General features: G+C 44.7%; 1 long non-coding RNA gene across 1 annotated transcript; it reads right to left on the reverse strand.

The window, feature by feature from the left end:
* Positions 1-13,830: 13,830 nt before the first annotated feature.
* LOC138686347 (uncharacterized) lies at positions 13,831-19,179 on the reverse strand. Its single transcript, XR_011325685.1, has 2 exons — positions 18,944-19,179; positions 13,831-18,354 (listed from the first exon to the last, which is right to left on the reverse strand). It is a non-coding gene; the product is annotated as an uncharacterized lncRNA (long non-coding RNA).
* Between the last annotated feature and the right edge of the window lie 5,707 nt (positions 19,180-24,886).

The raw sequence follows: 24,886 nt of genomic DNA on the forward strand, positions 1-24,886 counted from the left end.
TCAGCGAAAAACATATGTGAGTGTAGAAAGCAAGCGCTGACAGACACCTTCCTTTCACCCCGATTCAGAAATGGCAGGTAGAACTACATGAGGATTAGGCATCATGCCTTTTAAGCCTGTTGGATAGTGCCAGGCTGAGTTTTGCTTGCATAACCATAGCATTTCTGCAGTCATACATTCAGTGTCTTAATTAACATCAATAAATGTTAACACTTGCTGGATTTACTGGGAAGAGTGGAATGCCAGCTTAATTCAACGCTGACATATCAACACATGAACTCTGAGGTCTGATCCCTTCTAGAGCTGTCTATTTTAAGCTCACAGGGGATTGCTCTTCGCTCTCTACATCTCCTGCAGCGCTGTGTCGAGCCCATGTGCAGGTGCGTAACGATGCTCTGGGACTGACACCCAATCTTGATCAGAAATCTTCAAGCGGTGAAGAGTCAACCACATCTCTTGGGAGAGCCCCAGTGGGTAACTACACTCATGGCTCAAACCACGTCTGTTTTCTGGCTGGAAATGTTTTAACTCTGGCTGTAACTTCTGGATATACCTGGGTTTCTCTTTATCTGTTAGATGACTATATCAGCTAGCAGGTCAGGAGGAAGATGCTTACTCCCCGTGGGTGCACACAGTGTGCAGCGACTAAGCCAGGAAATTTCAGATGGGCCGATCTGTCACAAAGGTTATTCCAGCCTGTTTATTACAGACAAACCACGGAGGCTTTTCTGGTTTTCCCCAGTTTTCCTCCTGGTAACAAGGTGTTTGCTCATACACCTTGACACTGGCAAAAAGTTTAGTACAGGGAAACTCCATCCTTGCCGTGCAGTGCTCCTGGCACAAGCAAGGAAATAACCTTGGGTTCTGACTGCTGCTGAGGGCTTTATTTTATTTTTGTGATCTTTTGAATGCAATGTGAACTGGCAGCTCACTGCCACGTGTGGGGAGAGCTGCTGGTGCTCTTCAAGGGTGAGGTGTGGTGGCTCTGGTGGGACTTGAATGGAAAATTTGTTAAGCCCCAGAAACACGCCTGTTGTTTTGCCCGTTTTGAAATCAGCATCGCCCTTCATGTCTGTGGTAGTGGATACGGGAGATCATGCAACAATATAGACTCAGGAGAGGGGAAGACCAACACCATGTCATGGATGTATTTTAAAGCCAGCTTCCACTATCCATCCCCCCAACCTATGTGCACACAGGTCCTGGAAGAGTGGCAGATGACACTACTCGGCAACCAATCTTTCTTCCCCTGAATCTCAGAACTAAAAGTTCAGAGGGCTCAATTTTATCCCTTCCCTCCCACTTCTGGCACAATTCACTCACAGGAGGGGATACCATGCTTCAGACCTCACCCCGTAACAAGTGCCAGAGCAGGTTTTTGGAGGACTATATTTGAACACACCAGTCCCCAGCTCAACAACATCACTGGTTTGCTGGCGAACTATCTCAGCGTAGCTCAAACTTTGATCAGCATCTGCTATAAACAGAGATGTGGAGACACAGGCATTTCTCTGACAAATGCTTCATTTCTTTAAAGAAGAAGTGCCTACAGAAGTTTTGAAATCAGGCTGGATTCTGGAAGTCCCTGAAGTGGAAAAAAAAAAAAAAAAAAAAAAAAAGAAATAGCCAGGCTTTGCTCCTGACATCAAACTCCTCTGAAAATCCTGGCTGGAGACAAGGACATGTGATCCCAGTGTCCAGGTTGCTGTTTGCAGACCAATTTAGCAGCACACCCGCTCGACCCCTGGTTGTAGTGGTATCATCTGTGGTCTGTTATTCGGGATTTCATACCAGCTGGGCAACAGGAGCTCATCTGAAACCCGCCCCAGCTCAGGAGCTGACGAGCTATTTAGCTACTGCTTGTATTTGTCTTATAAAAGTAATAATACCGTGTTCTGTTGCCATTAAGGTCTGACATTAAATGCATTAATTTTGTAATAGATCTAAAGCAAGAGCTAGGAAGGCCTTTTATTTTTAATGAACTGAAGACTGCTGTGATCTCATTCATCCACCCATGAAATCCACTGACTGACAAGGTCCCATTTCTGGGCAGCAGGGTTAAATGTGCTTCAGACAAAAGCCAGATTTTCCTTTCTTCTGCATGCCATGGACAGGATCAAAGGAGTGGGGAAATGGACATTAAAGCACTTGTAATCAGGGACACAGACTCCGACCCAGCATGGGCCAGCCCCCTTGCAGGCTTATGGAAATGCCGCTGTGCATTATTGCATGGGAAGCCCGGGAGCTTCGAGGAGCAAACTGGGCAAGTAAATAAGGCTGGGGGGCAAGTGCTGCATGGACCAGGCTCATCTGTCATCACCAGGAGCTTCTCCTTGGAGACCATGTGGGAGCGAATATCCCTTGCACCTTTGGTGCTTCCTCTCTTCGTTTAAGACTTGCTTAACGAGCCTGTAATATCTCTGGGACTCACCAGATGGTGCTAGTATAGATAACCCTAGAAACAGAGTATGGCTGAACGGATGGGCGAGCAGATCTTGGGGGAAAAAGGAAAGCGAGAATATCAATTTGATTAAATTTCTTTTTAGAAACAGTGGTAACGCGCTAGGAAAGCTTTTCTCATTAGTCACGTTTCTTTGCAACTGGAACAATGCTGTAGCTGCAGCAGGAATCCACATAACGTGTGCGGTAGAGACCCAGATGGGTGGCAAGGCCATTCCCCTTGGCTTGCTGTGCAAATCACAGGACCTGATCTGGAGGCAAGGACGAAGGTGACCTTCAGAGAAGGTGGTGAGTCATTTCCCCTCTTGCATTTTCCTTTGGTGTTGTGTTTTAAAATACCTTATTCAAGCAACCCTCTCAAATGGTCTTGAAAAGAATGGGGAAGAAAGACTGCTGATGTCTCCCAAAAGGCAGCAAACTGGGAATAGTTTGTTTTCCAAGCACATATGAGTTCATTTTCTTTTCAAAATTTGCATTTATTTTTAACTGGATTAACATCCAGCTAATGTGGATGTCAACCAGTTGGAATGCAATTTTGGGAATTATGGAGGAATTTAGCACTGCTGATATAAACCAAATGTGATGGAGTTGGAAAGCATATGATATTTATCTACATGGGCTTGGTGTCATCGGTATGCTCTGTCTTTCTCCTAGGTTAACTCTTAGGCAATCCAAATGGAAAGAAATACTTCTACTACAGCTCCCATATGACTAATATGTTATAGTGAATTACTTGGCTTGGGGTTTAAAAGAAATAATAGGGAGTTTATTACTCAGATCTTCCTTCTAATAGGGATGGCCAATGACATTATATATAAAAAGCAGTTTTTCACTTGTTTTTTTACTTTTATTTTGTTTCATTTGTCAGTCTTTGAATTACAAAGATTATTGTAGTGCATAATGTTTTGTAAGCACATACATGCAAGCATAAGCATGCTAGCTATCCTTATTCTCCATCTATTTGAAGCACGTTCAATGTAGTTATTACGGCATGTGCTGAGATTTTACGGTGATAAGTCAGGAAAGGACTTAAACATCCTTAAGTCTGTACCAAGAAAGGAAAGCATTTAAATACCTGCTTCATACCTTGCTTTCAGGGTGTTTTCCTGAACTCAGGCCACAAAGAGGAACCATCATCCCTTTAAATGGATGAGGTCCAACGGCCTTCTCAGTGCTGAAATCCTGCCTCCAGGAAACACAGACAGGGAAGCATCAAAGCAGAGAGGATGAGTTGTTCCTTGATCAAAATATTGTGAAACTGTGGTCCTGCCAATGGTTTGCTGTTCGGGTTTTGTAGATACGTAGGATGATTGGGAAGCTTCAAAGAAAGATGTCAACCAAATGTTTTTCAGAATCACATGCAAGGCAGAAGGAAATGTGCTTCCTAAAGGTCCTACTGGCAGATGAGTATCTTTCTGCAATCATTAAAGTTGTAAAGTCATCCCTCCCCGCCCCACACACACATGAAAGATGATGGGATTTGCATGCCAGCCAAAACCAGATTTGGGAATCAGACATTTCCCTTCGAAGGAGCAGCACGCTGCTCTCGCAGCAGATACACTGGGGAAAAGCGCAGCATGGACCTGCTCAATGTTGGGCAGCTCCTTGTCCTCTGCCGTTGTGCTGCTGAGCCCCAACACCAGCTGGCACCGCAGAGATGCCACACCACAGAGACGGGGCTGCCCTGGGAGCCAGGTCATTGACCATGGCCACTGCCACTGCTTTGCTGCCTCTTCTCACACAAGTAGTAGAAAATAGAAGAGAGGTTTGGTTGTGACTGTCTCCAAGGATCTGCATTTACTGTGTAGAAATGAATTTCCTGACTTGTTGCTCCTGCACAGAGGGCTTATTACAGTACAGAAGTGGGGGTATCAGTCACGTTGCAATAGCCTTTCTTCTAGATCCTCCAGAGCACCTGAGCAGAGGAGGGTCCTTGCCTGCTAAATGTGAGAGGATTACCCCGTGCTAGCGTTGCTCCCTGCTGCTCCCGGAGCACAACCTCTCCCACAGGACATGAACCTGAATCCCACTGCAGCAAAGGACAGGTGCCTACTTTACTGCTCCATCATCCCTCTATATCCCACCTGGGGGAAAATTCGTTTGGGAACGGTGAGGCTGACAGAGGCTTTTCACATCTCTATTCCCACAGAGTCGTGTTCACCCAATTGTATTTTCTCACCCACAAAAAAGCCTAACTTTACATGTGGGGAAACCTTTTCACCAGAGGACAGCAACATGAGTGATGATTTTGGGCACCTCCAGCAATAAGTTAAAGGGATGATAAAATAACAATGGTGGTCTTTGGACTCATAGCTCTCACAAGTACGGTTTGTAGTAACTATAGCAGGTTGCTTTGTCTGACAAAGTAAGAGATTTGATGAATATGGATTTGAGTATTACTCCCAGTTTCTCAATTCAGACCAAATTTAAGTTCTACTTGATGGTCTTCAGGAATGCAGAAGGATGATCTATGGATGGTGGCATTGGGAAAATGGCTTAAATTCATCATCCTCCATCTGATAACTCCTTCCCTCCTTGAATTTTCAGGAAGCTTGAGTCATTATGGTATCACAACATCTTTAGCATAAGGTTATATTCAAGATTACTATTATTTCATTATTTATGTCTAACAGTCTCCTTGGAATTGCAGACCCTTGGAGAGATATTGCTTCTGCACCACAGACCGTCTGAGCTGTGGTGGTGGCACTCTCCATGCCTAAGACCTGACATGGACTGTTTATTCTTGTCTTGCAATTAGCTGAGCTGTTCCCTATTAAGTCCCATGAATGGCTAGAGAGCATTAAAAAGTCTCTTATCACTGACTAATTCCATAATTTTGGGAAACAGAAACCCCATGTGTTTTTTCAATAAGCACTTCTCCTTCTGACAGTGCTACATCTTTCACAAACACAGCAAGAATAACCTCTGGACTTTGCCTGCAGCAGTGAAGTATGAAATTTTGAATTCCATGGGTCACTGTTTTTGCTGCAGCCAGATGTGGATAAAAGGCAAAGGGTGTTTTATTGTTGTTTTTTCAAGAAACAGAGAAAGGTTTGTACTAAGGTACACCCTCTATCCTAAAAACAAGTGGCTAACATGTGGCTTGAATATCGCCAATTGCCATTTCAAAAGATGAAACTTAAAAAAAATATTTTGAATTTAAATATTCTGTCTGCAGCTAATAAAGTACGTTATGACTTTAAATTGGATTTGGGAAAACATACAGGAGAGCTACAACCTTGATGGTGAGCTGTGCATTAGCAATGTGGCTGCTGGTGGTTTCGTTGGCATCGTAGGTACCAATGAGTTGTGGTGGATGTAAATTGGAAATACTCAATGGCTGAGAAAAACAGGGTAGTGAGACCTTCTTCTTGTTCTGAACAGATCGGGTTATTCATCGGAAATAAATTAACAGATGAATTCAATCCCTGTTTACAATGATGGATGAGTCTATGAAAGCATTCATTATTGGTATGCATTTTATGCAAACTCTTTTGGCGACTGAGGCGTGTTAAAAAACTGCTTAGCTTAATTTCTCTGAAGTCCCAGTGTGCCACTGATGATTTAAACCCTCTGTTTCTTGCTTGCAGAACTGGATATTGAGTAACCAGGAATGACTATCTCAGTTCTGGAATTTTATGAGGAAAGTCATCTTCATGGTAAACTTTGGTGGACCTCAACACTGGAAACACTGCCAGAGAATAGCTGAAGCTATGAAACCCATAAATAACAAATTGAGAACTTCACTGTTCATTTGTGGGGAATTTTTTTTTTTTTTTTTTGCATTACTTAATCCAGCCCTCCCTGTTGCACACACACTGGACGCTATTTGAGTACCCAGCCACTGTCTGTGCAGCCCAGCACTGTGACATGATTTTGGCTTCCAGCAGTTTCCCCACTGTTTCCTTAAATGTTCTGTTACAAAACCAAAGATAAAAACAGTGATCACAATGAAACACACAACAGAAATTATTTGATCATCCTGTAGCCTTGATTGCTGCTCCTTTTAGCGTGGTGTTTGACAGCACACTTGCCAGATGCACTAGTAGCCAGGTTGTGACGACCCACAGAGTTTACTGCTTCAGCAGTAACTACACTTCAAGGACGATGGACTCTTAATGTCAAGAGCTGTGAGTCACGTATAGTCAGGTTTTTCACTGCAGCAAGGGAAAATTCTGTAGAAAGTTTGATTTTTCTTTGTCTTGCTGTTGCTGCCTAAGTTCCTGTTGTCAATAAGATCAGAGGGGTGGAACACCTGCCCTGTGAGGACAGGCTGAGAGAGTTGGGGTTGTTCAGCCTGGAGAAGAGAAGGCTCCGGGGAGACCTTATAGCGGCCTTTCAATATGTAAAGGGGGCTTATGAGAAAGACGGGGACAAACTTTTTAGCAGGGCCTGTTGTGATAGGACAAGGGGTAATGATTTTAAACTAAAAAAGGGTAGATTTATACTAGATATAAGGAAGAAATATTTTACAGTGAGGGTGGTGAAGCACTGGAACAAGTTGCCCAGAGAGGCTGTGGATGCCCCATCCCTGGAAACATTCAAGGTCAGGTTGGACGGGGCTCTGAGCAACCTGATCTACTTGAAGATGCCCCTGCTCATTGCAGGGGGGTTGGACTAGATGACCTCTAAAGGTCCCTTCCAACCCAAACTATCATTCAATGATTCTCTGATCACCAGCACTACAAAAGCACGCATCAGAAAAATACATGCTGGTTATGCTGGTTCTTGGACACCAACAGCCAGAATTCTGGAGGTGCAGGGTGGTCCCTCACAACTTTATCTAAAATTCTTTAAGGTGTCTTTGCAACCACTTAGAGATAAGTACTACACTAATTTTATAATGCAGCCAACTGCTGCATGGGAGAAGATGTCTCGGAAAAAGGAAAGAAAAATGTTCAACTGTCCATTCATACGTGTTGAGAGCACTCACCTCTTCTCCAAATTACGGGATTCCTTCGCTTGTGCCTTCACAAGACTTTCCACCTCTTTGTATTGCACACAGTCCTTCAGGAGCCAGTCTGACTCACTGATTTAGCAGGAAATATCTAGCTGGGAAAGGATGGATCATTTTTTGCCCCCACCTTGGATGAAAATAGCTGATGAAGGGGCAGATGAGAATGAAAGCAAAGCATGGCCAAGCGTGTTCTTGGCGTGTTGCATATGAGAGCGTGGGAGAGCGGAGGAGGAAAAAGCATTTGGACAGAAGAGCAATGGGGGAAGGAGACCTTCCCCTTTCAATGGCAGTAGGAGAGGGGACCACCACAGCCATCTGTGGGGACACAGCTGGGCTAGCACGTGTCTCTGCTCCCCCCGCGCAAGAGGCAGGTAAAGGAGTGTCATCTTTCCCCTCCTTCCCCTGAACCGCAGGGCCGGAATCGCCCTTTCAGACTTACCACCATGTGTGCTGCACAGGCTGGTCCTGCTCCAAGCAAAGCCTTTGGAACAGGAACTGTACCGTGAGGGATCATGGAAACCCAGCCCCAGCCCCAGTAGTTTAATGATCTCAATAACTGAAGCACTTTGAGGAGCAGATATTTTCATCCCTTTCTAATTTGCAGTTGAGACCTAGGGCAATTTTTGTTCCTAAAACTTTGGAGTTACTTCAACATTTTAAGCCACAGAACAACTACTCATGTTCTTGATCCAGTCATTTGAAGTATTCCTGTGAAACAGCTGGCCTCTGATGTGCAGGATACCTGCTTCCCACTATTTGGCTTCCAACAGCAAGAAGATGACTTACGGCCATGAACTATCCCTTAACTTAACACATCAAAACCGAGTGAAAATAAACAAAGCAGAGTGAAGAACACATGTAGATCATGAACTCACATTCTGCACCTTGCACTTTTGCCCAGAGCACATGTTTTTGCAGCTTATCTCCCTAGGTATCTGTGATGGTGCCTTCTTGTGTGTTTGTTTTCTTTGTGTGGGGATACTTGGCAAGAAACTGCTTCTCTGGGAGAAAAAGCAGTTTTTGCTTCTCTCTGGCCATGGACCAAACAAAGACCATAACTGGACACTTAACCACAAGCTTGCTGCAAAACCTGTCCCGGTAAGTGAAATGTCTTGCACTAATTTCAGCGGGTCTTGAGGAAGGTTATGTCCAGACTGTTTTGTCCTTATAAGCTCTATTTCCCACCTTCGTTTAAATCAGAGTTTGCTTTCATTTGTCTCTCTGTAATCTTAGAAAGCCCTTCTGCAGCCCCAAAATGCAATTTAATGTCACAGCAGCAACATAGTCTTACCTCTGTGTCTGAGATGGGGCGAAGACCCATTGATGTGTGAAGCCTTTGGCGGTTGGGATTTATCCTGCAATGTGACAGGCAGTGATCTTCATCTCTCTCTGCTGAGTGAGAGTAAAAGGCTAATAAGATGCTTCCTACCAAAAAAGATCTATTCATTCTTATTTTTATTTCCATCAAGTGCTTTTTTTCTGCTGCTTTTAAGTGAAGGGCTACTGAGGTATGTCATTCATGGGCACCTCACAAGGTATGGTAATATCAGTACTTCCCTCCTGGAAAAAAGACTGTATTATTTGCAAAGGCATAGCTCAGAAATACTTTAGACCAGACATTCCCGCTATGGACTCCAGGACCTGCTGCATCCAGTGGTTGCCTGATCTTGCAGTTGGAAAACAGACTTGGTGAAGCTCAGCTTCAAGTTAACTGAAAGAGCCTATAACATCTCCTGACAACACTTTTAACTCATTTCTAAATTTATACTCTTCCTTGTACTGGAATAAATGGCATTTTGAAAAGATAGTAAGGAAATCAGTTCCAGTTTCTGATGGCCAGAGAACAGACATAGTCCTTCCCGTCGATGCTGGCCTTGCGTTACAGCTGGCAGATGTCTGAGTGACCACATCCCTCACCAAGCACAAGCATCCGAGTGTTCAGCTGGTTTTGCAGAGCCCCAAAACCCGCTCAGAAACTCATTCATTGTCAGCAGAGATCTGCCTACATGGATCTTTTGGATACAAAACCACAGCCAAGAAGAAGGTGTTACAGCCAGTACATTCCCATAATGCTGATAACGAATGAAAATACAGCCTTTTCTGTGTTACTCGTGATGAATACAGAATGAAAGGGTCAAATCCAAAAGCTAATGGCTGGTCAGAGATTCAGTTTGGCGAGGGTTAAGATCAAGTCTTGTGGAGTCAGGAAAGAGAAAGGCCCCAAGTGTCCTCAAAATTTCCATATGACATTTAGGTATCAATAACAACATTGTTTGGGAGCAAGAGCTCATTTTCTAAGAAAGGCTGCTTGCTCCTTGCGGACTGCACTCCCTGCAGCGGAGGATGCCAGGCTGCTCCTTGGCAAAAAGCTTGTTAGTTCATGTTAAAAATGCCCAAGTTAAATGAGGTATAAATCAACACCGTTCTACTCACATTAGGACACACCAATTTAATCCTGCCGAGGACACTGACCTGAAAATATTAATGATGTCAACATTTCTAGGGAAAATTTTTCTTATTTGGAATTTCCAAAGGCTTTTGGTGGTTTTGTACTTTATTTTTCTTTTAAAAGCCATTCACCATCTTTTTTTTTTTTTTAAAAAGGATTATCTGTTAATCTTACCCTGTTACAAAATGTATTCATAATCCTCATGGCAGTTACTTAGCAAGTCTTAAACCTGTCATTAAAATACCTCCTCTTGTTACTACAATCAGCAGTCTTAATCCACCGCAAGTCTCTTTTTTTTTTTTTCTTCTTTTCTCACTTTGTTCCCAAATGGCTTAAACCAAGGTATGACAGGTAGCAAACAACCCCCCATCTAATTACTTGGAAGAAACAAATAAAGGGAAGGAACATGTTTGTGTGGCAAATTCCTGAGAGTTTGGAAACTAGAGGCCATAGGAATGTGCCCTGGGAAATTTTAAACCCACTCCAAAGCTGTGGGTTTGAACAGCGGCGGATTTAGTCCCTGGAAGGCATCGATGGGGAGAGGTTCTGCCAAAAGAGGGGGCGGCTGCGAGCAGCTCCAGACGCACAGCCCCGGCCCCGGGGTGAGGACAAGGGAGCGTGGTCCTGCGCGGGAGGATGCTCGTGGGCCGGATCCAGCAAAATATGCATTGAGCTTTACCTGGAAGTGCTCTGCAGCTCAGTGTGGCTCAACAGCTCCTGAATCCCTCCCAGCACTGAATTCTCTGGGAAAGCCCAGCCTTGGGAGCTACGGGTGCTGTTGGATACTGGTGAGTAGGAGGGCAAGCGGTGGGAAGCAGAAAGGACCACATTGTGGAGAAGTGGGCATGAGTATCAGGGAAAAAAACAGGCCGGTAGCAGGATGTCTAATTCCTGGGGAAAAAGAGCCTGAATTAGAGACGAGCAGAGGAAATGCGGCAGTTCTGCACTACACATTACTGGAAAGGGAAGGAATAAGGTGTCATTCGGTCAGTGCTTTAGCAGGATGTGGCACTAAGCACAGGTTAAATGTGTCAGACAGCTCCCACCTGTTTGAAGCTCAGAGCTTGTTCCGTACCCGACTCCATCCCAGAAGTACATCTCTGGGGAGGGGGGGGGGGTATCCATAACTGCTTCCAGCATGTGCTTTCTGTGAAGGTTTTTAGGGGAAAACAAGAGCTCACTTCCATACTCCCCAGAGACCCCACGCTGTCCTGCAAGCTGCCGGGTAAACACGGCGCTGGTCTGAAATCAGATATCGCCTGTACAAAACTCTTCAGAAGATAATTAGGCTGAACTTTTTAAAGGCATTAAGTCTGTGAACTTTTCAATCTGAAACAATGCCACAATGACCACGTTGGGAATAAGACATTGTGGCCCTTCTTGGAGATCATGTGTTGAAGTTGTCGTGTTAGTAGGAAGACGTTAATGCAATAAAGGAAAGCATTGTGGCCTGGAACAGCTGGGCTTTTCTAACTGCTTGCCTAAATGTGGGTGATTAATGACCAAAATGCATCCTAGCTGAATGGCATTGAGAGTCTGGAGGTATTTCATGGTATTTTCCTTTTCCCATTTTTGTAAGAGATTTGTTGCAAACAAAGATCCATTGATGTAGGTCCGTTGCAGATATGCAAAGTGAATACTGTACTATTGCCTATCTGATGGGTGACAATAACGTTACTTTGTTGTTGCATGTTTTATGCTGGAGGATCCGAAGGTGCTCGAAAAACTGCTTAGTGCTTTTGGAGACCGGAGCCGCTCAAACATTTTAATGAGATTTGTTGTCACTGTTGCTGGAAAATGCTGCTTCATCGAAACCAAAACGTCTTGCAGTGAAATAGTCCCATTAATAACATTTCCATGGGAAAGTTGTCAGAGTTTCTGGGGTCAATTTATAAGCAGAAAAGGATCTAAACAAAAACCCTGATCTTCTCAATCTGAAAACAGATGTTTCAATGGCAACAACAACAAAAAACCAAAACTATTTCAGGGAAGCGTTTGAAAAGTTTGGTTCTTGTTCCACACCGGAATAAAAACACATTTCCAGACCTCAGAAACCTCTGTGGAAGTGCACTGCTGATCTCTGGCTGCCTCAGCCAGAAACTTCACGGCCCGTCGGAGAAGGGGCTGGCACGTAGAGGTCTTTTGCTGGTCCAGCCACGCTGTGGCCACCCATCCCACACTTGGACTTTGGTGGGGACATCACCCATCTTCTGCTGCTCTCTGCTGTTCTCCCTCACCTGCCCAGAAGCTTCTGGTAATGCAGAAGAACTGCCAGATCTTTTGCCTTTTTTTCTTCACCTATTGAAATGTGCAAAGTGATTCACAAAAAATAAGAAAAGCTTCTTTGGACCTAGGAGCAGCCATCTGGGGGAGATGCAACCTTGTGCTAGCATGGGAAATGAAATACTATCGCCAAATAAAACCACAGAGTAAGTTTATAGCATAGTTATGAGGAGTGTACGGGAAAGCTGAAGTCAAAGGCTAGAAGACTCTGCAAGAGAGGTCCTAATTTCCCATCAGCCCCTCTCAGTACTATGGTTCAACACCATCCCACAGCCGCCAGCACGCAGATTTGTGTCTCACCCATCATCGCTGCATCAGCAATGACTTGGGGCCTCTCAGCTGATAAGAGGTACCCGGGCAGGACGGGTGGATGGATCCATAACAGGGGCTTCTGGTCTCTTCGGGGTGGGACAGTCGGGTTTTAGTTTCTTGCTGACACTGTGTGCATGATTGCAGGTTTGCAATCCACTTGATGGGAAAGAAAGAGTGACATTTTGACACCAGTCCTGCTCCCTGACCCTTCCCTGCCCACTAGTAACATGTGTGCATGACAACTTCCTTCACCTAAAGGTATTGCTGTGACTGGGGAAGGTATACCTTGGATTTATTCAAGAACCTCACTTACAGGCAAATTTTTTTTCCTCCAAAGCCAATGTGTTGGCTTTTATCATTCAACAGGCCATGGAATTGTTTTCCTTAACATCCCCTTAAGAAGGATGTATTTTTCAAAATACTGCCATTCCCTTCTCTAAAACAGGTTTTGATGTGGCTACTTCAAATCAAAACCATGAGCTTTCCTCTCCTCACACCCACCGACTTAAAATCTGCCCCCAATGCCAGTGGTTCAGAACTATCCAAATAAAGCAGTTGCTTTAAGGACTGTTTGCTTTTCCTCTCAGGCTCCTTCTCCCGACGCTATATTGTTTGTGGAAAAAGAGTTCTCTGGGTGGGTCATTTAGCTGTCGTGGTTAAGAAGCTGTATTTGAAGTCTGGTTCTGTGTAGAAGAAAAACATGTCAAAACAGCCTTGAAAATACAGTTAACTTTTTTTTCCCTCCATGTCAGGATGTTACCTTTTTCCCCTCCGTGAAACAGCCCTTTCCCATGAAAAACAGCTTCATGAGGACATTTGCTGGGTGGCTCCAAAATGCAGCGAACATAACCCTCTTTTCATACCGGGAAAACAAATTGCTTTTTGAATAAAGCCGTGCCTATACAGCTCTGCATTTTAACTTTGCTTGAATGCTTACTCCTAAATATCTTTATATCAGGGAAACATGCTTAATTATTCCTGAGTAATTTTGCCTGCTGGACTGCAATCCCTCAAATTAATGCTATGTGGGATTTTGTTGATGATGTTGTTTTTTTAATTTGAAATTATGCCAAGGAGCAGGTTTCCCTCTTCCATCTTCCCCCTCTACCTTTTGACTTTAAAGCAGATTCTCTGTGTTCCTTAAATAAACACTCCTCCGAGATACTTCTTACAGAGTGGCATGTATGCTGTGAGCCAAAAATGGTATTAATGCATTTTTCTTCTGCGGCTTTGGAATGACACGCGTCTAATGTGAATGTGTGTTGCCTCGGAGAACACTCTGTTTTCTATTCTTGCATTTGATTTTCTGCAGCTGGGAAGCCACGTTTCACAGGTGGTTGGTAAGCTTATTAGATTATTCATAACTGGTTTTATTTCTTTTCTTTCCTTTTTTTTTTTTTTTTAAAGCAATTAAAAACATGTGTCAAAGGAGGCCTGCGATGATTAGAAGCACTGCTGACATCTATTTCTCAGTTACCTTTTGCTGTTTTCACTCGGGTTATACAGAGCCCGGTGCTGGTACTCGTATGAGCATGCTGCTTACACATAGACACGGCTCCAAGTTCCCACCGGCCAAAGGAGCAAGAAGTGCGTGCCTTTCCTGTTGGAAATAATTTATTAAAAGAAAAAAAAAAAAAGATTTGCTGATGGTTTATCAGGGATTGCTGTGTGAGGACCTTCTGTTGTTTTCCTGGGATTGAGCATCAGTCACAGTAATAATTATGATAACGACGATGAATGTTTTGAGGCATTTTTCTGCTGATGATCCCAAAGCAGGACAAACTTAGGGCAAGCAGCGATTCATCTGAAGATGAATTCCTGACCTATGGCAGTCTCAAAAGAGGCACATACACCAGGAAGGGGAAAAGTACTGAGGGAGTCATCGATGGGGAGAAGTTGATCCGGCAGAAGAGGCCGGCTCCAGACCCCATTAACACGAATCCCCGGCTGAAATTCCGTCCGGACTGCCAGGCTTTGCAAGCCTCCATTGGGATGGTCCCAGCCATGTGTGAGCCAGATACCAGCTCTGCATCTCCTCCAGAGGAGGACTCTGGTAGCTCTCATGTGGCCTGTTCAGCTTCTGGTTCCCAGAGGAGCCAAGGCTGACTTTTCAGAGGTGTTGAGCTTTGACTGGCTCGGGTTCAGGCTCTGCATTAGCCCTTGTGAATAGTCAGACCCAAAAAGTCGAGCTGATTTTCAGAGAGGAACTTCTAGCAAAGGAAATTAATTCAGTGTTGTACATTGTATACAGGCTTTCTAAAGTACTTTTGTGTAAAAAAAAAGTAGAATTCGTATTTGGTCGAAACTGTTGGATTTTTTAAAGCTTCACGCGTGCAATGGAAGGAGAAGGGGTGAAAATATCACAAATAGCGGTGTTGACAGGTGGCACCCACAGCAAGAAGGTCTTGTGGATATACGGCTTTGCTGATAGCAAAGACATCAGTACTCCGCAGTCTTCAAGACTCTTGAACTCCTGTCTTCAGGGCCGGCTCCAGGAGCGAAGTCATAAACCTTCGTACGGGGGATGCCCGGTCCAGCCCAGTGCAGACCTACGGACAGGGCAGGGAAGCATTGCAAAAGGAGCTGGGAGAGGTGCCCAGCATACACGCGGGCTGCGGTGATGGGACCTCTTTTGCCTTCAGCGGGCTCAGAAGCAGCTACTTGGATGCATCATCCTGCGAGCCCAAGTAGAGCTACCCACCAGCTACTCACCCTGCTCCAGAGCATCGCCCATCCCCGCGGCAGTGCACACCAACACACTTCAGGCAGAAAGTCTTTGTCTTCCTCTTCCTCGCTGCGTTTAAGTGACAGCTACATCTCCCTGTTGGCTCCCACACTGCAGCCGCCTGTTTCCCCAGTCAGTTAGTAATCCCCTCCTTTTCGCCAACTCTTCTGCTGTTAAATAATTCAGATGCTGAAAAGCTTCTTTTTAAAAAGCTCCTGGCTTATTAGTACCCTTCATGCATCACAATTTTCTGCATTGTCTCCTTCTCTGCCTTCGGGTCATTTCTTATACACAGGAAACAAGAACAGGATGGCAAAGTTTGCATGAAATATCTATACTTGCCTGGGAGAAAACGCAAACTGCTGACTCAGGCTATGCTCACAAACAGTCCAAACACTGCAAAATATATAGCCCCACCGCTCCTCCAGCTGTGCATTTTCCCACTCTAACCATCCGCCACGACTTGCTTGCACAATCAGCCTCTTTAGCAATCACCCACCTTGAGGAGCTGCTCTTTGAAAATATCAGGGGGAAAAACTTTAAAAACATTTTGGAAGGCAGCGGGTGTCTGAGGTTGAGTACGCACTTACACCTAACCTCACCCTAACGCAAGTCGGAGTTGCGAAATGTGCTGTCTGCGTGGAAAATGTCCCCGATAGCAGCCTTTTGTCCTGTCTGGTGGGTCCACATGCACTGGTGGAGGCTGCCATGAGCTGTGCTCCTCGGTGACCTTTCCTTCACAGACGGAAATGAACTTCTCTTCATGCTGACATCTGCGAGCAATCTGAGGCTGCTCCATACCACACAGCTTGGTTTCCTAACATTTTGGTGAGGGAAGATCACGTGGGATGAGCCGAACAATATTTTCCAGTTTGCCCACGGGTCTCACCTCTGGTTCTAATCACTTCATGGAAACTAACAGCATGTCTATGGTGTATGATCAGAGAAGAAGCCAGATCCACTCAGCTATCTTTTTTTTCCCCACAGGCTCTTCAGACTTGTCTGAATTCCTACTTTTCAAGTGAGGAGTTGGTGGGAGGGCTTCATTAAGCAGTCATGGAAACACGTAAGGAAAAGAAGCAACCTAACAGCCAACTTACATGGAAGTGAAAGAACAAATCTGGCCTCAATCAGGGGACTCTGGCATCATTCTGGAATTTTATTGTGTAAATACCAGTCTTCTTACCCCAGAAGTCACCCGCTTTCCTGTCCGAAGGTCTGTTCCTACTATCTCAGGCACTTTTCAGCTTTTCCACTTGTGAGTTTTATGTTCTGAGACATTTCCTGGAGGGTGAGGAGAGGTGGACGGCGCTCGCAGGTCTGCCTCTTAATGCCCTGCGTAGTTCGTGGATGTCACCGGCAATGTCACTCCCGAGAACGCACTTTGCTGGCTTAATCAAGGCCAGATTCCCTGTGAGGGCTGGGATCCAGGAGACAGTGCTTTCAGCCCGGCCGGCTGCATCCGTTCAGCATACACTGCCTGATGGTGCACAGCCCCCATGTCTGTCCCGGCTGGGACTACCCCCGGTAATTATGCTCCTACAGATACGGGGAATAAAGCTCCAATTAACCTCAGTGGGATCAGACCTTGTTCAGCTCAGAGTGATTCTGCAAATCCCATTCTTCTCATCTTCTTCATCCACGGGTTCCCCCGGCATGATATCACTTCCCTTGCCTGCACTGGAGGTGGAAATGTCTTACTGCTTGCTTGTGGTCCTGTAGGATCGCTCATCAGCACCGGGAGGCACAAATAAATAACGGCGTATGGCACCACCTGAAGTTTATTGGAATTAAGATTGGGGTTTTAATTGGCTAACATAAGGAGAAATACGTTGGGTTTTTGTGGGTGGCTGGATTCCTGTCGGTGAAGTGAGAAAAACACCCTTCTGCAAACAGCCGTGCCGGGGCTTATCTCCTTTCCTCCACTTCTGGTTTATTAATGTTAGATCCTGCTTGATTAGCTGAGCTGCCAGCATTGCTTGTCCTTCCCTGCTCATCCACACAGATTGCTTTCACAAATGGTGCAATCTCTTCTTTCTCTGGTTATTGTGCAAATATCGTTTCATAAGAACATGTTTTCCAGTCCTCCCAGCTGCACCGAAGTGACTTTTCCTGTAGCAAGGAGTTAGTCCAAGGTTTTGCTGCACCCTTGATGGTTAAGCGGGAGCTACAGGGAGCTGTCAGGCAGACTACATACTTCTCTCATGTTTCACTCCTAGATCGCTCTTTTTTTGCAACTTGAGCTCTTTATTTTTCTCGCACAGGACCTACAGTCACCGACATTATCTGTGCATGTCCTGGTTCACTCCTAGGGCTCGGCAAAGCTCCCCTCACTTCAGGGAGCTGGGAAAAGATGCGACTTTCCTAGCAAACCTAAAGAGAGCAGTTTGTGGTAGAAACTGCAGGAAAAAAGCTTTCTCTCCCCCCTCCCCTTCCCATCCTCCCCGTGGGTGCTGCTGCTTAGCCACATTTTCCCAAGCGCTTTTTCCGCTTTATTTTCATGGAGTCAAGGAAGCACCTCGTTCTTTGGGATTTACATGCCTTTGAGGTAAAGGCAGAGCAGCTTTGAGAGAGGAATCTTTCTCTCTGCTGCCTGCTTTGTGGCTAGCCTTACAATCCATGGGGGAGGGATTTTGCAGCTCAAACTTTGCAGGCTTTTAGCATCGCTGTCTGAGCTGACACCTTTCCTTTGAAATGGAGAACGAGGCAAGCAGTTTTTGCCCAGTGTCTTGAGTCTCAATCCAACTTTTGCAAGGGATTCAAGATTTTTGTGGGCAGTTTCTTTTTTATTCCTCCCCTGACCCACTTTGCTGCTGTGCTTGGATAAATAATTCCTGCAGGGTAGGAAGTGCAGCCAAAGAAAGTAGCTTAATGTCTTTTCTCAGTAAAAAAATCATAAAAATTATCAGTCTCAGATTCAGTTTGACACTAAATTAAAACTATGCTCAGACACGGTGGAAAAATATCACAAACAAGAACTGCATAAAAAGCCTGGCTCCAAAGTGGTTGGCCTTCCTGAGTTACTTATGCTCAAGCAATAAGTTGAGCTTTCAGTTGGAGTATAAAGGCAATGCTGGTGTTAAATCTGGAAGTGGTTTTCACCCAAACTTCACCTGGTGGCCTCATCAGTCTTGCATGATTGATTCATCCCATGTTGTCCTTGTAGAGCTGAAAGGAAAATGGAGCAAGAGAGGATTGTTGTTTTGATACCATATCACATTATTTCTGAGGGAGTCCTGCAAGGCGAGAGAAAGGGACGTTATTCCCTGCTAATCTGGGCTGCTTGCAGGGCGCGGGCTGGACTATCTCAGGGTTTGCCTTTGAAGTCCCTGCAGTGATGTGGCTCTTGCACACCCAGAGACACCCATCAGTCAGGTCCTGAGACCTCAAGGCTTCCCTTTTGCATTTAAACTCAAGAATGAGAAATGCAGCCCAGCACCCCTCTAGGAGACCTCGGTGGATTTTGGCTACCCTGTAGGAGTGATGGGATTCCTCTTCTGATACACGGTATCTCCTCCTGTGGCTAAACAACCAAGCGTGTTCCTACTTAAGGACTTTGCAAAGAAAAAATTAACAAGACGTGGCCATATCTGAACTGGCATGAAATATGGAGGCACCCAGTGTTTTTTTCTCTTTCCAGCCCTCTGTCTTTTTTCCACTTGGTCCTTAGGTGATGCCATTACAAGAAAAGATTGGGGTTTTTTCTTGTCAATGTTAGAACTGGTCAGCATATACCTTAATCTGCCACGACAGTTACCTGACTGTGTCTGCACACACTGCTGGCGCTCTGAAGTAGCCCATCTGTAGATCTTAAGAAGCCTGAAGTTATGTCTTTCTTTGCTGACTCCAGATAATCAGGTAAAGCTTTGTCCATACCTGAAGGACAGATAATAAAATAAACAGAGAAATTCAGATAAACTGGAGGCAAAACATAACCTCAAACTCAAGTTTGGTTAATGTAAATAAAGATGACGTTTTTCACTTGTCTTTAAATTTCACCTGATTCACCGTATTGTCCCACCTTGCCTGTACAGCACTAATAACCATTACAGGTTTTTTTAGTACCTTAAACCAATCTGGTAAGGCAATTTCACTTCTTCTCAGCAACACCTGTGATTAAAAAAACTCTCTTCCATAGTGGAAAAGACTGTAAAACATTTACTCATCTTCTCCAATAAAAGCCTTTCTGGGGATGAAGGGGAAAAGGGAAAAGTAATGTTTTCCAATACTCACCAAAGCTAGAATTTCATATGAAACTTTAATTCATCATATATTTTTAATCCTAGAGACCTGATCTGGGTAGGATGGTGTTTGTGTATCATGTATCACACACACACAAAAAGCTGCTCGGAAGAACACACACATATAACTTGCCAGGGGTTATGTTGCACTTGGCTATTGATTGCATCTACATATTGACATATTGACGTATTAATATACTTATATATTGAATTAACAGGATGGGCTCCTGCCAAGCGTGGAGCGCACAGCATGGTGGATCAGCATGCTCTGCTGCCGTTCAGGGACGCCTGCGTTGTCCCTCCACCTGGGATTGCCACGTGAACCAGTGTCCCAGTCCTCCCCCATAAAGCACCAGCACTGGGCTGGGTGGCTGCAGCGAGGTGTCACATGCTCCTTGGGGTTTTTCATCTCCCCTATTGAGTCCAGTGTATTTTGGCTCCTTGAGGATTAGGGTTTTGTGGTTCCCAGTGTGAAGATGATGCCTGGCAAGCTCAGCCCAGGCAGGTGCACACCTCGGTGGACCCGAGCCCGGGGCCAGCTCTTCTCCTTCCCACGGCTGCGTGCTCACCGCTCCATCAGCACAGATTTATTTCCATGCTCGATTTGTAAGAATAAAAGAGCCAGATAAGAAATATGCTTTTAATAGTAATGTCACCAATGAATGCCGAGGATCTTGATATCAGCCATTAAGTAAAAGCAGGGGTGGAATGAGCATCATTTGTCTGTTGCCAGCTTCTCTCAACTGGCTTTCATTTAGAGGAGGAAAAAAACCCAATCATTGCTATCCAGGTAATAGTGAAATATATTTGTTGTCAGCAACAGGTCAAAATGCAGAGATATGTTATTCACAGCAAGCTGACTTCACATTTTCTGAGCTAAATGCTGGATTTCTTTCCTCAATTATTCACATATGTTTTCTGGTTTAATAATAACCCACATGCTGTCCCCTAAAGAAAGCTTGCAGTTTACAGGCTTCATGATGTTCAACTAGAATACATATGCCTGCTCAGCCATTTCTTCTTCCAGAAGATGAACCAGTGAATCTCAGAGATGAAATTAAGAAAGATGCCAATATAAAGTGCATCCTGGTAAAATATAAAAATAAGCAATTTACCTGCTAAAGAGATTGCAAGTGAGGAAAGTTTTAATGATGCAGCTTCAGCAGAGAAACTTAAATAAGAAACAAAGCGAGCCTGATGGTCATGTTGTAATAGCTAACGGATGTTTTCCCCCAGCACAAAAATGCTCAATCGTTCGGCATGTTTGGAGGTGGCTGCCACTGTGTTCCAGCATAACATACTGCATTCCATGGTGAAATAGCATATATGTAACGTTACATGATAAATGGCCACGCTTGCTGCTTAGCAAGTGCGAGGTAACTTTGATGTATGGCTTTGTCTGGTGTGCAGCATGTGACAGCAGAATTGCCCGGGTAAACGAGTATGTGCTCTGGTCTGAACAAACACATTGTTTCTGTTACAAGTGCTGGAGCTGCATGGCAGATGTCTGTCTTTCCTTCTTGCTCTCTTTCTTTCTTCCACCCTCTCTGCTTCAGGCCTTCTGCAAAGCAAATTACTTTTCTGCCCACATAGATTTGGACTGCTTTTCTATCAGCTTGGTTGATGAGTTTTTCTTACCCCTTGAATCCTGCGTAGGCGCAAGGCTTCATTCACCTTCAGAACAGCAAAGGCAAAATTAAAATAGGAAGCATGAGCTGGCCTTGCGTAATGGCTATTTGTATGCTGCTTCAGAGTTACCATATAAACAATGATCAGAGCCATGGGCAGGTTCTACAGCCGATCTGTAATAGAGAAACTGTGATCTGTTACCCCATATAAAAAGCATAAGCATGCTAAAGGTGGAGTCCATCTAGGAAAAAGGGAGTTCGGTGGCAGTAGGCATGACTGAAGCTAGATAAGGAGTAATTTGTGCAGTCAGGGATGTGCCAGGCAAGAAATGAGTGGTGGAAACAGCCGTGGTCAGAAAGTCCCATTCCTGAAATCTCCTGCTCATGTCATCATTCATGGCTCATTTTCAGCTCTGTGGCAGCAGGGAGGTGCCGGCTCAGGAGACATCACCACGATGGGTGACACTGTGCTCATCTTTGTTACAAATCCCCTGTCAGGTGGTGGATCTAGAGAACTGGGCTGCTCACCAGCAAGGGTTTCAGTTTCTGATAGAAAAAACAAACATTTTGAGAACACAGATAGTGTTGATGTAACCAAACCCCATGCTCTCCCTAGAAAAAAGTTCGGTGGGAGATTTTTGACCAGCACCAAATACACTTTCAGCCAAGATAGCTTAGTGATTCCCCCAAAGATGAAAGATGGAGGAGTTTCGTATTCTCCCCCTCCCATGCATCACCTCTGGTTGATACCTTAGCAGTCAGGCATTAAACAGCATCCTGCGACTCGTGAGCCCCCGCGTTCTTAAAGAGCTCACTTTCAAGTGTAATGCAGTAAAACCTCATATGATTTCCATATGTCCTGCTGCCTGAATATTCTGCAACTGATTCATGATGAAAAAAACTTATAAACACATTATCTTGACAGGAGCAATTCTTGAAGTAACAGGAGATACGATAGCAGAGACTTTGAAAGGAGGTCGTTATTATCCAGTAGCATTTTTCACTATATGTCTATGAAATTTACGTCAATGAGTCACATCCTTTCAAAAGAAAGAATGAAAAGTGCCCTGTAGGACAGGTGAGCTCCTCCCCAAGTCTCCTCATGACTATTTAGCTCCAGAGCTGCTTGCAGCCCTGCCAGCAAAGCTATTAGCTGAACAAGCCACAGATCCAGATGCCTCGGCTGGGAAAGAAAATGATCCAAGCTTCGACATATGGGTTTTGCTACAGCTGTAGCCACAAGTGCTGACTCCTTTGCTGGAGGACACAGAGTGGCCAGATGGAAAGAAAAGCAACGCTGCCACTGCTGCCCACAAAACTGGACGATTCGAGGCAGCCAGCGAAGAAATGGCACGCATACTTCTGACAGCATGTAACTGGCCGTGAGAGCACAGCTCCCCGGGTGACACAGCTCTTGCGAGTTCCAAGTGTTGTGCACAGGATGGAAAAGCCTCGAGGTCTGCCAGTCTGGGCATCCCCAGCATTCCCTATGAGGCTGGAAGTTGTTTGTTTAAGCTGGGGACATCTCCCTCCTCTGTGCTAAAGGACTGATTTTGATGCTCGAGATTTTTTTTTTTTTTTTTTTTCAAAATAACAACCTGTTTTTTAGTATCCGTTCTGATACTTCTTAGGGGGACCTGCTCTCTGGAGAAGGCTGAGTACACGCTTCTCTGCAAACCCCTGCCTGGAGCCCTGGAGCCTCTATCACAGCATCATAGACAGTAACTGGGACTGTATCTCCGGAGCCGCTCCTAGACTGGTCTATCAGCAGAGTAACACGTTGTGTGTATCTGCCACACTTGAGAGATGTAGGAGAACCTGCGTGGCAGCAGTCCAGGCGGAGGACAACCTGGAGCAGCAGAGCCAGGGTCAGCAGCTCTGCCCTGCTGATGAAGACTCTGGTTCCTCTTGCTTCAGTACAGAGCTGAAAACCCAGCAACAACCTCAGCTGTAAGCAAAACTGATGGTTTATGGCCTCAGCTCAAACATAGCATGGATTTCAGCTGCGTGATCCAGTCCTGGTTGGACCTGTCTGCCCACTAATGCTTTGCAGGTTCATTTAACCCCTCCCAACTTTGTACCCCAATTTCTTCCTGTGAAAAGCAGCAAATGTTCCTCTCTGCACCTGACTTCCAACGGAAGAGGTGCTCAACCTCTCCAAAGCAAGATATTTCAAATGCAACTTCTGCAGTGCCCAACCTGGAATTATTCCCAAATGGCTGTCCTAGTATTAAAAAGAATTGCAAAGCTGATCAACAGCTGAATGACAGAGCTAGCCTGGAAACCCCATACACCCACCCTAGTAGGTGGCATCAGACCTGGATGATCTAGATACCGATGTAGATGGAGGACTTCAAAAGCTGAAGCAGAAGGGGAACAACAGACCCTTGGCCCTAGTCACTGGTCCAGAGCATTTCTCCCGGGACACCGAAGGACACAGCTCCCGTACACGGCACGCAGCTGACCTGCCTCCAGTCCAGGTGGGATTTAGTATTTCCCTGAGACAGGTCGCAGGAACTCAGCTGGCCCCTGCAGATCTCTTGGATTCCCATCAAGAAATTTTGGGTTAAGTTAGTGAATCCGTGAGAAGAGCCCTCTTTATATCTCTCCTTCCTGTGTATTTGCTTCCTATCTTACGGAAGCGCATCCCTGCCTTTAACTGGGAATCAGAAAGATAACTAACGCTAGTGGGAGAATAACGTTGCATTAACTGCTCAAAACACCTGGGAGAAGCTGGTTAGATTGTGTGTTTTCAGTGTGAAGGCTGGTTCAGCTCTTTGTGAATTTGTAGTAAATCAGCACTTCATAATAAGAACAAATGTTTCATTCTCACTTAAAAATTACTATGGTTAGAGGCTTGTAATGTGTAGTTTTCATGCAGGGGTTACATGACGGGAACTTAAATCTGTTCCATTTTCATCTATAATTTAAAACGTGTCATTTTGATCGATGAATTAGTAAAGGAACCCAGGATAATTTTGAAACTACCAGCTTAGTAAAGTTGTCTGACCTTGCAAATAACCTTTCCAGTTTAGAAGCCTTTAATAGCTTAACTATTAGCTAATCTCCTGGGAAACTTTTTCCCTGGGCAAAACTAGTATGGAAATATAACACCAGTAATAAGGTTTCCATCTTTCTTCTATCTTGATCTTTTTAATTAATTGCCACTCAGTAAAAATATAAGACTGGGAGGCAGGGGATAAAAATCCTTGCAAGGGCAGGGCAGGAGTTAACTGTAGGCTGTTTCTATCCTTTACCTGCCTTTTTTGCATAGATTCATTAGGTGCTGAAATATATTAGCAATTGTTAAGGCATAACTGCTGCTTGATTGCTTGACACTTTTGGCTGAAAGCTGTGAAATAGATCACTTTGTAATGGAAAAAAGCTGCTCCTGCTTATAATGAGCAAACATTTTAAAACCTTGAATGCTTTGCAGGGCACCTCAACAAGCCCCTGAGAGCTTTTGTGTTACAGTTGTGTTGTAGCTGGTTCTTGGGTTTTGTGGGTTATTTCTTTCTGGGGAAGGGCAGTGGTTTTTCCAAGGGCAACCAAGGTCTGCAAATACATGATTTGTTGGAGGAAAACCAAAGTGGTGTACAAGTGAAGAGGATAGGGTGGAAATTCATGGCCCAGGTGAAATGTGGACTAACTTCTAGTCTAAAACAGGTCTCGGGTTCTTCAGCATCCTACTTAGTTTATTTTTCCAAAATTTCTAGTGCCATTTTATCTAATCACCCTATAATACAAGCATTATATTGAATTGATGGGAAGTTCTCCCTATAGCTTTACCTGGCTGATAAAGGGGTTCTCATTTTACTTTATGTTCATTTT

The sequence above is a fragment of the Haliaeetus albicilla genome, chromosome 8 (assembly GCF_947461875.1).
Source record: "Haliaeetus albicilla chromosome 8, bHalAlb1.1, whole genome shotgun sequence".
In the NCBI taxonomy this organism is placed as follows: Eukaryota; Metazoa; Chordata; class Aves; order Accipitriformes; family Accipitridae; genus Haliaeetus; species Haliaeetus albicilla.